This window comes from Triticum dicoccoides, chromosome 3A (genome assembly GCF_002162155.2).
Source record: "Triticum dicoccoides isolate Atlit2015 ecotype Zavitan chromosome 3A, WEW_v2.0, whole genome shotgun sequence".
Classification (NCBI taxonomy): domain Eukaryota; kingdom Viridiplantae; phylum Streptophyta; class Magnoliopsida; order Poales; family Poaceae; genus Triticum; species Triticum dicoccoides.
This window is the reverse complement of record NC_041384.1, coordinates 746,801,700-746,814,954: the sequence shown is the minus strand read 5'-3', so window position 1 is coordinate 746,814,954 and position 13,255 is coordinate 746,801,700.

The following is a 13,255-nucleotide window of genomic DNA, read 5'->3' as shown; positions in this document are numbered from 1 at the left end:
GTGTTTGTGTTGAGCATGAATATGATTTGATCATGTTTTTTGTAATACGGTTATTCATTTAAGTAAGAGAATAAATTGTTGTTCTGTTTACATGAATAAAACCTTATATGGTTACACACCCAATGGAAATAGTTCGTTGGATCTCGATCGTAGTGATACACATAATCATAATATTGAAACCAAAAGATGCAAAGTTAATAATGATAGTGCAACTTATTTGTGGCACTGCCGTTTAGGTCATATTGGTGTAAAGAGCATGAAGAAACTCCATGCTAATGGGTTTTTGGAATCACTTGATTATAAATCAGTTGATGCTTGTGAACCATGCCTCATAGGCAAGATGACTAAAACGCCGTTCTCCGGAACTATGGAGCGAGCAACTGACTTATTGGAAATAATACATACTGATGTATGAGATCCGATGAGTGTTAAGGCTCGCGGCGGGTATCATTATTTTCTGACCTTCACAGATGATTTGAGCAGATATGGGTATATCTACTTAATGAAACACAAGTCTGAAATATTTGAAAAGTTCAAAGAATTTCAAAGTGAAGTGGAGAATCATCGTAACAAGAAAATAAAAGTTTCTACGATATGATCGCAGAGGTAAAATATTTGAGTTATGAGTTTGGCCTTCAGTTAAAACAATGTGAAATAGTTTTACTACTCACGCCACCTGGAACACCACAGCATAATGGTGTGTCTGAACATTATAACTGTACTTTATTAGATATGGTGCGATCTATGATGTCTCTTTTCGATCTACCACTATCGTTTTGGGGTTATGCATTAAAGACAGCTGCATTCACGTTTAAAAGGGCACCATCTAAGTCCGTTGAGACGACACAATCTGAACTGTGGTTTGGCAAGAAACCAAAGTTGTCATTTCTTAAAGTTTGGGATTGTGATGCTTATATGAAAAAGTTTCATCCTGATAAGCTCAAACCCAAATCGGAGAAATATGTCTTCATAGGATACCCAAAGGAGACTGTTGGGTACACCTTCTATCACAAATCCGAAGGCAAGACTTTTGTTGCTAAATTCAGAGTTTTTCTAGAGAAGGGTTTCTCTCGAAAGAAGTGAGTGGGAGGAAAATAGAACTTGATGAGGTAACTGTACCTGCTCCCTTATTGGAAAGTAGTTCATCACAGATATCTGTTCCTGTGACTACTACACCAATTAGTGAGGAATCTAATGATGATGATCATGTAACTTCAGATCAAGTTACTACCGAATCTCGTAGGTAAACCAGAGTGAGATCCGCACCAGAGTGGTACAGTAATCTTGTTCTGGAAGTCATGTTACTAGACCATGACGAACTTGCGAACTATGAGGAAGCGATGATGAGCCTAGATTCCGCGAAATGGTTTGAGGCCATAAAATCCGAGATATGATCCATGTATGAGAACAAAGTATGGACTTTGATGGATTTGCCCAATGATCGGCAAGCCATAGAAAATAAATGGATCTTCAAGAGGAAGACAGTTACTATCAGCAAAGCTAGAATTGTCGCAAAAGGTTTTCGACAAGTTCAAGGTGTTCACTGCGATGAGATTTTCTCACTCGTATATATGCTTAAGTCTGTCCGAATCATGTTAGAAATTGCCGCATTTTATGAAATCTGGCAAATGGATAAACAAAACTGCATTCCTTAATGGATTTCTTAAAAAAGAGTTGTATATGATGCAACCAGAAGGTTTTGTCAATCCTAAAGGTGTTAACAAAATATGCAAGCTCCAACGATCCATCTATGGACTGGTGCAAGCATCTCGGAGTTGGAATATACGCTTTGATAAGTTGATCAAAGCATATAGTTTTATACAGACTTATGGTGAAGCCTGTATTTACAAGAAAGTGAGTGGGAGCACTATAACATTTCTGATAAGTATATGTGAACAACATATTGTTGATCGGAAATAATGTATAATTTTCTGGAAAGCATAAAGGAATATTTGAAAGGAGTTTTTCAAAGAAAGACCTCGGTAAAGCTGCTTACATATTAAGCATCAAGATCTATAGAGATAGATCAAGACGCTTGATAAGTTTTTCAATGAGTACATACCTTGACAAGATTTTGAAGTAGTTCAAAATGAAACAGTCAAAGAAAGAGTTCTTGCCTGTGTTGCAAGGTGTGAAATTGAGTAAGACTCAAAGCCCGACCACGGCAGAAGATAGAAATAGAATGAAAGTCATTCCCTATGCCTCAGCCATAGGTTCTATAAAGTATGCCATGCTGTGTACCAGATCTATTGTATACCCTACACTGTGTTAAGCAAGGGAGTACAATAGTGATCTAAGAGTAGATCACTGGACAGTGGTCAAAATTATCCTTAGTGGAATAAGGAAATATTTCTCAATTATGGAGGTGACAAAAAGGTTCGTCGTAAAAGGTTACGTCGATGCAAGTTTTGACACAGATCTGGATGACTCTAAGTCTCGATCTAGATACATATTGAAAGTGGGAGTAATAAGCTAGAGTAGCTCCGTGCAGAGCATTGTTGACATAGAAATTCGCAAAATACTTACGGATCTGAATGTGACAGACCCGTTGACTAAAATTATCTCACAAGCAAAACATGATCACACCTTAGTACTCTTTGGGTGTTAATCACATAGCGATGTGAACTAGATTACTGACTCTAGTAAACCCTTTGGGTGTTGATCACATATCGATGTGAACTATGGGTGTTAATCACATGGTGATGTGAACTATTAAATCACATGGCGATGTGAACTAGATTATTGACTCTAGTGCAAGTGGGAGACTGAAGGAAATATGCCCTAGAGGCAATAATAAAGTTATTATTTATTTCCTTATATCATGATAAATGTTTATTATTCAAGCTAGAATTGTATTAACCGGAAACATAATACTTGTGTGAATACATAGACAAACAAAGTGTCACTAGTATGTCTCTACTTAACTAGCTCATTAATCAAAGATGGTTATGTTTCCTAACCATGGACAAAGAGTTGTTATTTGATTAACGGGATCACATCATTAGTTGAATGATCTGATTGACATGACCCATTCCATTAGCTTAGCACCCGATCATTTAGTATGTTGCTATTGCTTTCTTTATGACTTATACATGTTCCTTTGACTATGAGATTATGCAACTCCCGTTTGCCAGAGGAACACTTTGTGTGCTACCAAACGTCACAACGTAACTGGGTGATTATAAAGGATCTCTATAGGTGTCTCCAAAGGTACATGTTGGGTTGGCGTATTTCGAGATTAGGATTTGTCACTCCGATTGTCAGATAGGTATCTCTGGGCCCTCTCGGTAATGCACATCACTTAAGCCTTGCAAGCATTGCAACTAATGAGTTAGTTGCAGGATGATGTATTGCAAAACGAGTAAAGAGACTTGCCGGTAACAAGATTGAACTAGGTATTGGATACCGACGATCGAATCTCGGGCAAGTAACATACCGATGACAAAGGGAACAACGTATGTTGTTACGCGGTCTGACCGATAAAGATCTTCGTAGAATATGTAGGAGCCAATATGGGCATCCAGGTCCCGCTATTGGTTATTGACTGGAGACATGTCTCGGTCATGTCTACATTGTTCTCGAACCCGTAGGGTCCGCATGCTTAAGGTTACGATGACAGTTATATTATGAGTTTATGCATTTTGATGTACCGAATGTTGTTCGGAGTCCCGGATGTGATCACGGACATGACGAGGAGCCTCGAAATGGTCGAGACATAAAGATTGATATATTGGAAGCCTATGTTTGGATATCGGAAGTGTTCCGGGTGAAATCGGGATTTTACCGGAGTACCGGGAGGTTACCGGAACCCCCCGGGAGCATGATGGGCCTTAGTGGAAAAGAGAAGATGCAGCCCTACATGGGCCGCGCGCCCCTCCCCTCCCTTGGTCCGAATAGGACAAGGAGAGGGGGGCGGCCCCTCTCTCTCTTTTCCCCCTCCGCGAATCCTTTTCCAACTAGGATTGGGGGGGGGGGGGAATCCTACTCCCAGAGGGAGTAGGACTCTCCTGGCGCGCCCTCCTTGGCCGGCCAGCCTCCCCCACTCTAGTTCTTTATATACGGAGGCAGGAGCACCCCAGAGACAGACAAGTTGATCCACGTGATCTATTCCTTAGCCGTGTGTGGCACCCCCAGCCACCATAGTCCTCGATAATATTGTAGCGGTGCTTAGGCGAAGCCCTGCAGCAGTAGTGCATCAAGATCGTCACCATGCCGTCGTGCTGACGGAACTCTTCCCCGACACTTTGCTGGATCGGAGTCCGGGGATCGTCATCGAGCTGAATGTGTGCTAAAACTCGGAGGTGCCGTAGTTTCGGTGCTTGATCGGTCGGGCCGTGAAGACATACGACTACATCAACCAAACGCTTCTGTTGTCGATCTACAAGGGTACGTAGATCACACTCTCCCCTCGTTGCTATGCATCACATGATCTTGCGTGTGCGTAGGAATTTTTTTGAAATTACTACGTTTCCCAACAACGTGCACTGTCCACCTTTATGGACACCCATCTACACCTTCTTGCGAAGTCATTAACAGCATGCAACTGAACAGTTCATGTCGTCAAGGGGTTGTTTCGCATATGGTTCAGCTTTACCAAGTGACTATGGGGACGGGGGAGGAGCAAGAGGTCACCCCAGAATGTGTCTGTGCTATGCTGGAACCGTATTCAGATGTTTTTGGCGAAATGACAGGGTTACCACCAAAGCACAGCTATGATCACCATATTCCTTTGGTACCCGGTGCTCAGCCTGTCAATATCTGGTCGTATCGTCACAAGCCGGAGCACAAGACTGAGATTGAGGAGCAAGTGGCTGAGTTGCTCAGGCAGGGGGTTATCAGACGCAGCTCTAGCCCGTTTGCATCGCCAGTTATCTTGGTTAAGAAGAAGGATGGCACGTGGCGTTTGTGTATTGATTATCGCCACCTCAATGCCATGACATCCATCGCTCGATTTCCAGTTCCAGTAATTGAAGAGTTACTTGATGAACTTCGCGGAGAAGTTTGGTTCTCCAAACTCGATCTCCGAGCAGGTTACTGCCAAATCATAATCGCCGAAGGTGACGAGTACAAGACTGCCTTCCAGACCCACTCGGGACATTTTGAATTCCTGGTTCTCTCAATGGGCCTAGCAGGAGGTCCGTCCACTTTCAACGGCGCAATGACTAATAAAATGCATCCTCTGCTCCGCAAGTGTGTTCCGCTGTTCTTTGACGATATCCTGGTCTTCAGCCGCACTTTGGAGGATCATACAACTCATCTTAAACATGTTTTCCAGCTCTTGCTACGAGACCAGTGGAAGCTCAAGGCTTCGAAATGTTGTTTTGGCCAGCAAAAGTTGTCCTACTTGGGGCACGTCATCAGTGCGGAAGAAGTTGCCATAGATCCTAGAAAGATCCAAGCCGTCGAGCAATGGCCTACACCAACTGATGCTAAAGAAGTGCAACGGTTCCTCGGGTTGGCTGGTTATTACCGCCAATTCGTACGCCACTTCGGGATCATCGCACGGCCCTTGTTCAATCTGCTCAAGAAGGGAGCCCCGTTTGTTTGGACTCAGGCAACAGAAGAGTCCTTTCAGTTGCTAAAGAAAGGGCTCATCTCAGCCCCGGTGCTAGCATTGCCCAACTTCTCTCAACCCTTCATCGTGGAAACAGATGCATGTGACGCGGGCGTGGGGGTAGTTCTGCAGCAGCAAGGGCATCCAATCGCTTATATGAGCAAAGCTTTGTGTCCCAAATTCAAAGGATTGTCAACTTATGAAAAGGAATATCTTGTAGTGGTCGTGGCGATTGAGCAATGGTGACCCTATTTGCAGCACAATGAGTTCGTGATCCAGACTGATCAAAAGAGCCTCATTCACCTGGAGGAACAAAGACTGACTACTTCGTGGCAGCAAAAGGCTTTCAGCAAACTGTTGGGACTCCGCTACACTATCAATTACAAGAAAGGGGCAGAGAATGGGGCAGCTGACGCATTATCAAGAGCCACCCATGTGGATCAACTTCACACGGTCTCCTCCTGCAAGCCTAGTTGGATGGAAGATGTCCTCAGCAGCTACAACGCTAATCCTCAGGCACACAAGTTGCTGGAATAGCTGGCCATTCGTCTGGATCCCAAAGGGCGCTTCACTCTAGAATAAGGCATCATTTGTTTCCGAGGGAGGATTTGGCTCGGGGGCGCAACAACTATGCAACAGCAGATCATTGCTGCATTTCATGACATCCCGCTCGGTGGACACTCTGGCTTTCCGGTCATTGGCGTCGGGTGCGCCGCTTATTTACGTGGCCTAAGATGAAGACTCACGTTTGTTGCTGCCCAACTTGTCAACAAGCGAAACCGGATCGAGCTGTGTATCCAGGGCTACTTGAGCCTTTGCGAGTACCCAAGGAGTCATGGGAAATGATAATCATGGATTTTATCGATGGTCTGCCTCCTTCTGGCGGAGTCAACTGCATTCCGGTCATTGTGGATAAACTGACCAAATTCGCCCATTTCCTTCCATTGGCACACCCGTATACTGCTTCCAAGGTCGCTCTCTTGTACATGAACCAAGTCTATCGGCTGCATGGATTCCCAGGTTCAATCGTATCCGACCGTGACCGGTGTTTATGAGTCACTTCTGGCAAGTGTTGTTTAAGTACGCTGGTACCGGCCTGCGCATGAGTTCTGCCAATCACCCACAGACTGACGGGAAGATAGAGCGAGTCAATCAATGCCTTGAAACCTTTTTGCGGTGCTTCACTCAAGCATGTCCTCGTCGCTAGAGTTTCTGGATTCCCCTGGCCCAATTTTGGTACAATTCGTCACACCATTCTGCTATTGGCATGTCACCTTTTCGAGCCATGTACAGCCATGTACTACGGCAATGGGGGATAACAGCAACCAGTGCCTGCTCAGTTCCAGCTCTGCAATCCTGGCTTGATGAACGAGCGGTGGTGCAGGATCTGTTACAGCAACACCTGAACCACGCTCGGCAATGCATGAAGCAGCAAGCTGACAAGAAGAGATCATTCCGGGTCTTTGAGGTTGGTGATTTTGTCTACCTGAAGCTGCAACCTTACATTCAGACTTCGGTTGCTCGACAGGCCTGTCACAAGCTCTCCTTCCGGTTCTTCGGGCCTTACAAAATCATTGCTCGTATCAACGATGTTGCTTACAAGCTACAACTTCCGGAGCGAGCACAAATCCATCTAGTCTTCCATGTTTCACAACTCCAGAAAGCACTTGTCCCAGGTACGACAACTTCCAGTAACCTTCCTGTCCATTCTGACATTCCTGTGGTTCCTGTGAAGATCATGGAGCACCGCTGGCGCCAACGCCGGGGGGCTATGGTGGAGCAGATCCTAGTCCTCTAGTCCAACCCAGCGACTATGGAGGATTCCTGGGAGGACCGTCTGCGCTGCAAGCTCGATTTCCGGCTTCTGAGGCTTGGGGGCAAGCCTCGCCTCAAGAAAGGGGGATGTCAGCACCCCTGGGCCACCTGGCAGAGACGGGCCTGGCTCGCCCATGGCAACCAGACCAGTGCGGGCTCGCAAGGCCAACTCCAGAGTAACTGGGCAGAGTGGGTGTGAGTCGGCCCAGCCCAGGCGACCACCTATTTATCCACCCACTCCTTTCAGAAGCGTCATCCAGTGGATCACGGCAACGGCATCGGCTCCCATTCCCGATTCCCCTTCTCTCGCAAGAACCCTAGCTCCTGTTTGTGAGATTCGCATGTAATAGCCATCGAATTGTACTCTGAGAGTGATTTCCCCTGTAATACATAGAACCTATCCCGCTCCTAACACCTCAGGCCTCACCGGCGGCCTCGCCGGCGACCTTACCATCTCGGCAGAAGCTGAGATGCCTGGCGCTGGGCTGAGGCACGACTACGGCGGCCAGGGCACGACTACGCCAGCTGCACTGGTCATCGTCGCTGCCAGCCATGGAGGAGACGAGTAGGGCAACAGCTAGTAGAAGACCCAAGCCGGTCTGAAACCAGTCCTTGATCTCACGGAGCATGCCGACGCTGAACATGAACCTGCCCTGGACCGCCGTTGCTCGCCCTCTGAGCCTGGCCGCCATTCTTTCTCTGGAAGCAGGTGAAGAAGAATACGCCCCAACTGCGCACGTACGCGTGTCTATGATTATGTGCAAGTAGTATGTATTCTGATGCTTCGTTTACTGTTGGGTTGTGGCTCGGGCTTGTTATGTAGGGATCGAAGTTGCTGGGCTAGCGCTTCGGCTTTGACAGTTGGAAACTTGGAAATTTGGAGTGGTCGGAGGCGTTGGAAAATCGGCAGCCGCAGCTAGCGGCAGCCCGGCGTGGTCACGATGCATTTCTTCAGTACAAAAGCAAGGCGTGGTCACGCGCACGTTGTTTTCATGAGCTCACGTACGTCGGCGGCGACGGCCGTGTCATTGCGGTGTCGGCATCATCGACACCGCTAGCCACAACGTTGCCGGCGTAGTCACCATCGATGCCACTAGCCACGGAGACGCATAGCAAGTGTTCGATGAAATGTTTGAGCCATACATAAGCTTTACTTCTTTATATATAGGGGATCGACTAGGTCCGGACAAAACATAATGGTAAATAAAATCCACTAAACGTTTTACTCCCTCAACTTTTAGGGGATAGGTTAGAAATGCCCTGACAATATCACTAAACTAGGGAGAAGTGAGAGCTACATCAGATGCAGGCTCGGAAGACATGCCTCCATCTAGATGCATAGGAAGCAAATCACCTGCAACAGGAATATTAGCTTCCAACTCTTCTGTCTAGATACTTGTGGCAGGGACATCTGCAACACCACTTTGCGCTTTCATGCCTGAAATTGTGGATGTACCATTTTCAAGCACTTTTTAGTTGTGACACTTACATAAGCTTTCATAGTATCCTCACCATCCATTTCTGTAGGTTGGTCAAATGCAGCGCCTGCAATATTAATGGCAGATCCACGTCTTCTTTGTCCTGCTCGTCTTCTAAGAGCAACTCTAGGAGACCCCTGATAACATGTTTAAAGGTTCACGGAAAACGCGTTTTAAGAGTCGGTTTAAGCTGCGGCCAAACAGACCCCTCAAACTTAAACTGCAAAACCGAATATTCGCTTATATTCTTTCCCAACGTCTTCTTCTTCCTCTCGCTCGTGTTCATGATCAGCTAGCTTGCTCCCGCGAAACCGACAGACAGCGCACGAAGTGGCCAAATACAAAGCAGTCGGCGACCAAATACGAAGCACAGGAAGCGGCCAATCCAGGAGCTAGCTAGCTCCTCTGTCAAGGTAACCAGAGCTAGCTAGTTAGCTCAATTCAAATAGATCGAGATCTAGCTAGCTAGCTCAGCTCGAATCGATCCAGAAGCTAGCTAGCTAGCTCAATCGGTCCTATGTCGCTGTAGCGAGAGACGCGGCCGGGGGACCAGGGCGGCGCGGACGGCAGACACGGACGTGCTGCCGGTGTCCAGGGACGGGCGGGGCGGCATCCGGGGCTGCGCGAACGGCGGACGCAGATGGGAGACGTGGATGTTTTCGTGATAGTTGGGCTCCCGCCAACTATTTTCTCCGGATATAGGGTATCGTAGAAGCGGATGCGACAACTGTGTTTTTGCGGATTGGGAGGAGTTTTTTATCGTACCCCTTAAAAAAATTAAAGGTCGAAGGTGTATAAGGGGTCTGTTCGGGCTACTTTTTTTATCCGAAACAAAAATTTGGCGGTTATTTTACAGTTCGGTGGGATATTAGGGGTTTGCTAGAGTTGCTCTAACCAACTAAAGAAATAGCGCGCTATTCCAGCATTGTAGCGTCGATATAGTGTATCTGAAAGGGCCACATTACGTTTTGCCTAATTTGCTCATTACGGTGCTAATCACGCTATAGTGCACTATTCGGTGCTAAACGAGAAGACATTTTAGCGTTTTAGTGTGCACCCAGCCCATCTGGCATCGACCCAACCCACTCTCACTATCTCTCATGGACGCAACGCATACAACAACCAATCGACCTAACCTAGCCAACTCGTCACGCTCATTCCTCATTATCCACCAGCTCGACGGCGGCGGCGCCTCTTGAAGGGGAACGGCGGCCGCATCTCGTGACTCGTGAGTGAAGGCAACAACAGTAGTTCATGAGCGGCAGCGGCTTCTTTGTATCCCGCCTCCAAGTAGCAGTGTCGGCCACGCTCCAAATCCAGCAAGTCAATGGCGCAGTGCCGATTTCAGCCAAGCCGCCGGTGCCCGCAAGTCAGCCAGCGGGTCATTCTGTCTCCTCCCCCAGTCCCCATCCACATCGCCACACTGCTGCTCCTCCTTGCCGTGGCAGAGGAAGCTGGTGGCGCTGAACTTGTTGCTGCCGTGCTGCTCCTTGTCGCCAACCGTTGCTATTTTTTTCTTTGAAGAAAATAGGTTGATTCTATGTTAGATCACCTGTAGTGGAACTGCAGTTTGCTGTCTTAATTAGAAGTACTTGGTATCAACCTAAGGCTAGATCTGTTGTGCTTGTGCTTGATGATATCTTATTTAGGTGTGTCCACTTGTTCTTCTCTTGTATCACTAATTTACTACTGTTTGTCCTCTTCAAGCCTTGTTCTCTGTAAGCCAAACCACTTCCGAATTTAGCTCCCACAATGGGACCATCAATCATATTAGCATGCCTGGCTGTTCTCTGTATACTTTCTTAATTTTGCAATGTCATGTACCGTGCAAGAAACGGTTTTAGATTTGCTTACTGATGGTTTGTCAAGCTGCTGTATGATGTGGCCTGGTCTTACAACAGGTTATAAAAGGAATGTTCACGTTTATGCCATGGATTTGGACCTTGTGCATGTATAGCTCCTGGAAAAAAATGTAGTTGCCGAAATCCTTTATTTCTGGAGATGTTTGGCATTTTTTTTGGCAAAACGCTATTTTCAAATATAGCACACTATTAGCGCGCTATAACTTGTGTAGCATCTCGAGAAGGGCAACACTATATTTGACAGCGTGCTATTTTTTTAATTGCTCCTCAGATTACAGCTAAAAATGAAATACGAACAGAAACTGTGGGAGAGATTGTCTCCTTCTTCCTCCTCTTGATAGAAGAAGCATGCTTAGTCACTTACCTTGTTTGGCAACAGCTTTCCTAAAAACATTCTCCAGCGTTGGAAACTTGTAGGAATTATGAGGAGCACCACCCTCAGCAAACACTGAGCACGACTCTCCTATTTTTACTCCTCCGCAATGCCGGATCGAAAAAATGAAGGGATGTTTTTTTTTGAACGAGCGGCATTGCGGAGGAGTAAAAATAGGAGAGTCGTGCGTTAGAGTAAACTTAAAGGAGTAAAATTTTGCGCCTCCAAAGGTCTGATGGATTGGTTAGATGAGGTATGAGCCCGCCAGTTTCAGTATTCCATGCTTGATAGGAAGTAAAACTTCCCATGCTTTATGTGGCTCTTTTCTAGTAATGCGGACTGACATAATCAATCGAATTCGACTGGTTGGTTCCCCTTATTAGTCAATTGCTTTTGACGTATCAGGTGGGAATGGGAGAGCCTCTTTTCTTTCCGCCGATCGAAATATTAAATCTCTAGTTTACAGAGTTAATTTCATTTTGTAAATCTTAACTCCTTATTTTGCTCTTCAATAGGTTTTTTGGAGATCAGTTAGAGATGCTTTAAGAATTGTGTGATGTGATGTGCTGTGACAGCTAGCAACGAGCAACATCAAAATTGTGTGATGACTAGGAAGCAGTGCACAGCTGATGAAGAAACGGTGTTGCTGACTATTCTTATGTCTGAGATCTGAAACAACCACAAAAAAAGAAAATAAACTCTGCATGCATATGTCGGTCCGTTGGAGACAGTGGCGGAGCCAGGAATTATGGATCAGGGGGGCCAAATCACTCAATCTTTTTAATAACAGGGGCCAAACAATACTAATGCATGTATTTTTGTCTAAATTATACATTGTTCATCATTTTCACAGTTCATTTTGTAGTGATTTTCAATTTCACGATCATTTAGCTCTCTAAACAATTCGGTAAATGACTGAAAAACAGCAAATGATGTCAGAACATGTTGGAAATTGATGACGCCGCTTTGAAACACAGGAAGTCCGGAGTTCAAATAAGTTATTAAAAATAAAAAAGAGGTGCAATGCTGGTTAATTTGCTTCAAGCCTTTCGGAATAGTGTAGACTGCACCGCACATGGCTCAGTGCAATCTATGCTATTCTGAAAGGCTTGAAGCTAAGCAACGTGCAGGTGAGCATTGCGCCTCTTCGTCATTGTCTCTACACTCACGACTTATAAACCTCTCATACTGCCTCTCTCTTGGCGAGGTGGGACTAAACATCAGCTTACTAAGAAACTCTAGTACCGGTTCATGCCATGAACCGGTACTAAAGGTCTTCGTGGGGGCCCCAGCCTGACCATAGCCTGACACAGCCTCATTAGTACCGGTTCGTGGCATGAACCGGTACTAAAGGTTGCCCACGAACCGCTACTAATGATGCCCGCCCACCTAGCCGTTGGAACCGGCACTAATGGTCACATTAGTGCCGGCTCAAATTCAAACCGGCACTAATGTGCTTCACATTTGACCCTTTTTCTACTAGTGTATGGACCCGAAGGTCTGTGGTAAACTACTCACACATCACCGAAGAGGCCATGGTGTTGATGTAGAAGCCCTCCGTGATCGAATCCCCCTCCGGTAGATCGCCGGAAAAGGCCCCAAGATGGGATCTCACGGGTACAGAAGGTTGCGGCGGTGGAAAGTGGTTTCTTCGCTCCCCTGGATGTTTTCAGGGTATAAGAGTATATATAGGCGAAAGAAGTAGGTCGGTGGAGCTACGAGGGGCCCACAAGGGTGGGGGCGCGCCCTCCTGCCTCGTGGCCGCCTCGTTGCGTCTCTGACTTCCACTCCAAGTCTTCTGGATTGCGTTTGTTCCAAGAAATATCCTCGCGAAGGTTTCGTTCCGTTTGGATTCCGTTTGATATTCCTTTTCTGCGAAACACTGAAATAGGCAAAAAAAAGCAATTTGCACTGGGCCTTCGGTTAATAGGTTAGTCCCAAAAATAATATAAAAGAGTATATTAAAGCCCATTAAACATCCAAAACAGATAATATAATAGCATGGAATAAGCAAAAGTTATAGATACGTCGGAGACGTATCAGCATCCCCAACCTTAATTCCTGCTCGTCCTTGAGCAGGTAAATGATACAAACAAAATTTTTGATGTGGAATGCTACCTAACATAATTTTCAATGTAGTTCTCTTTATTGCGGCATGAATGTTTAGATCCAA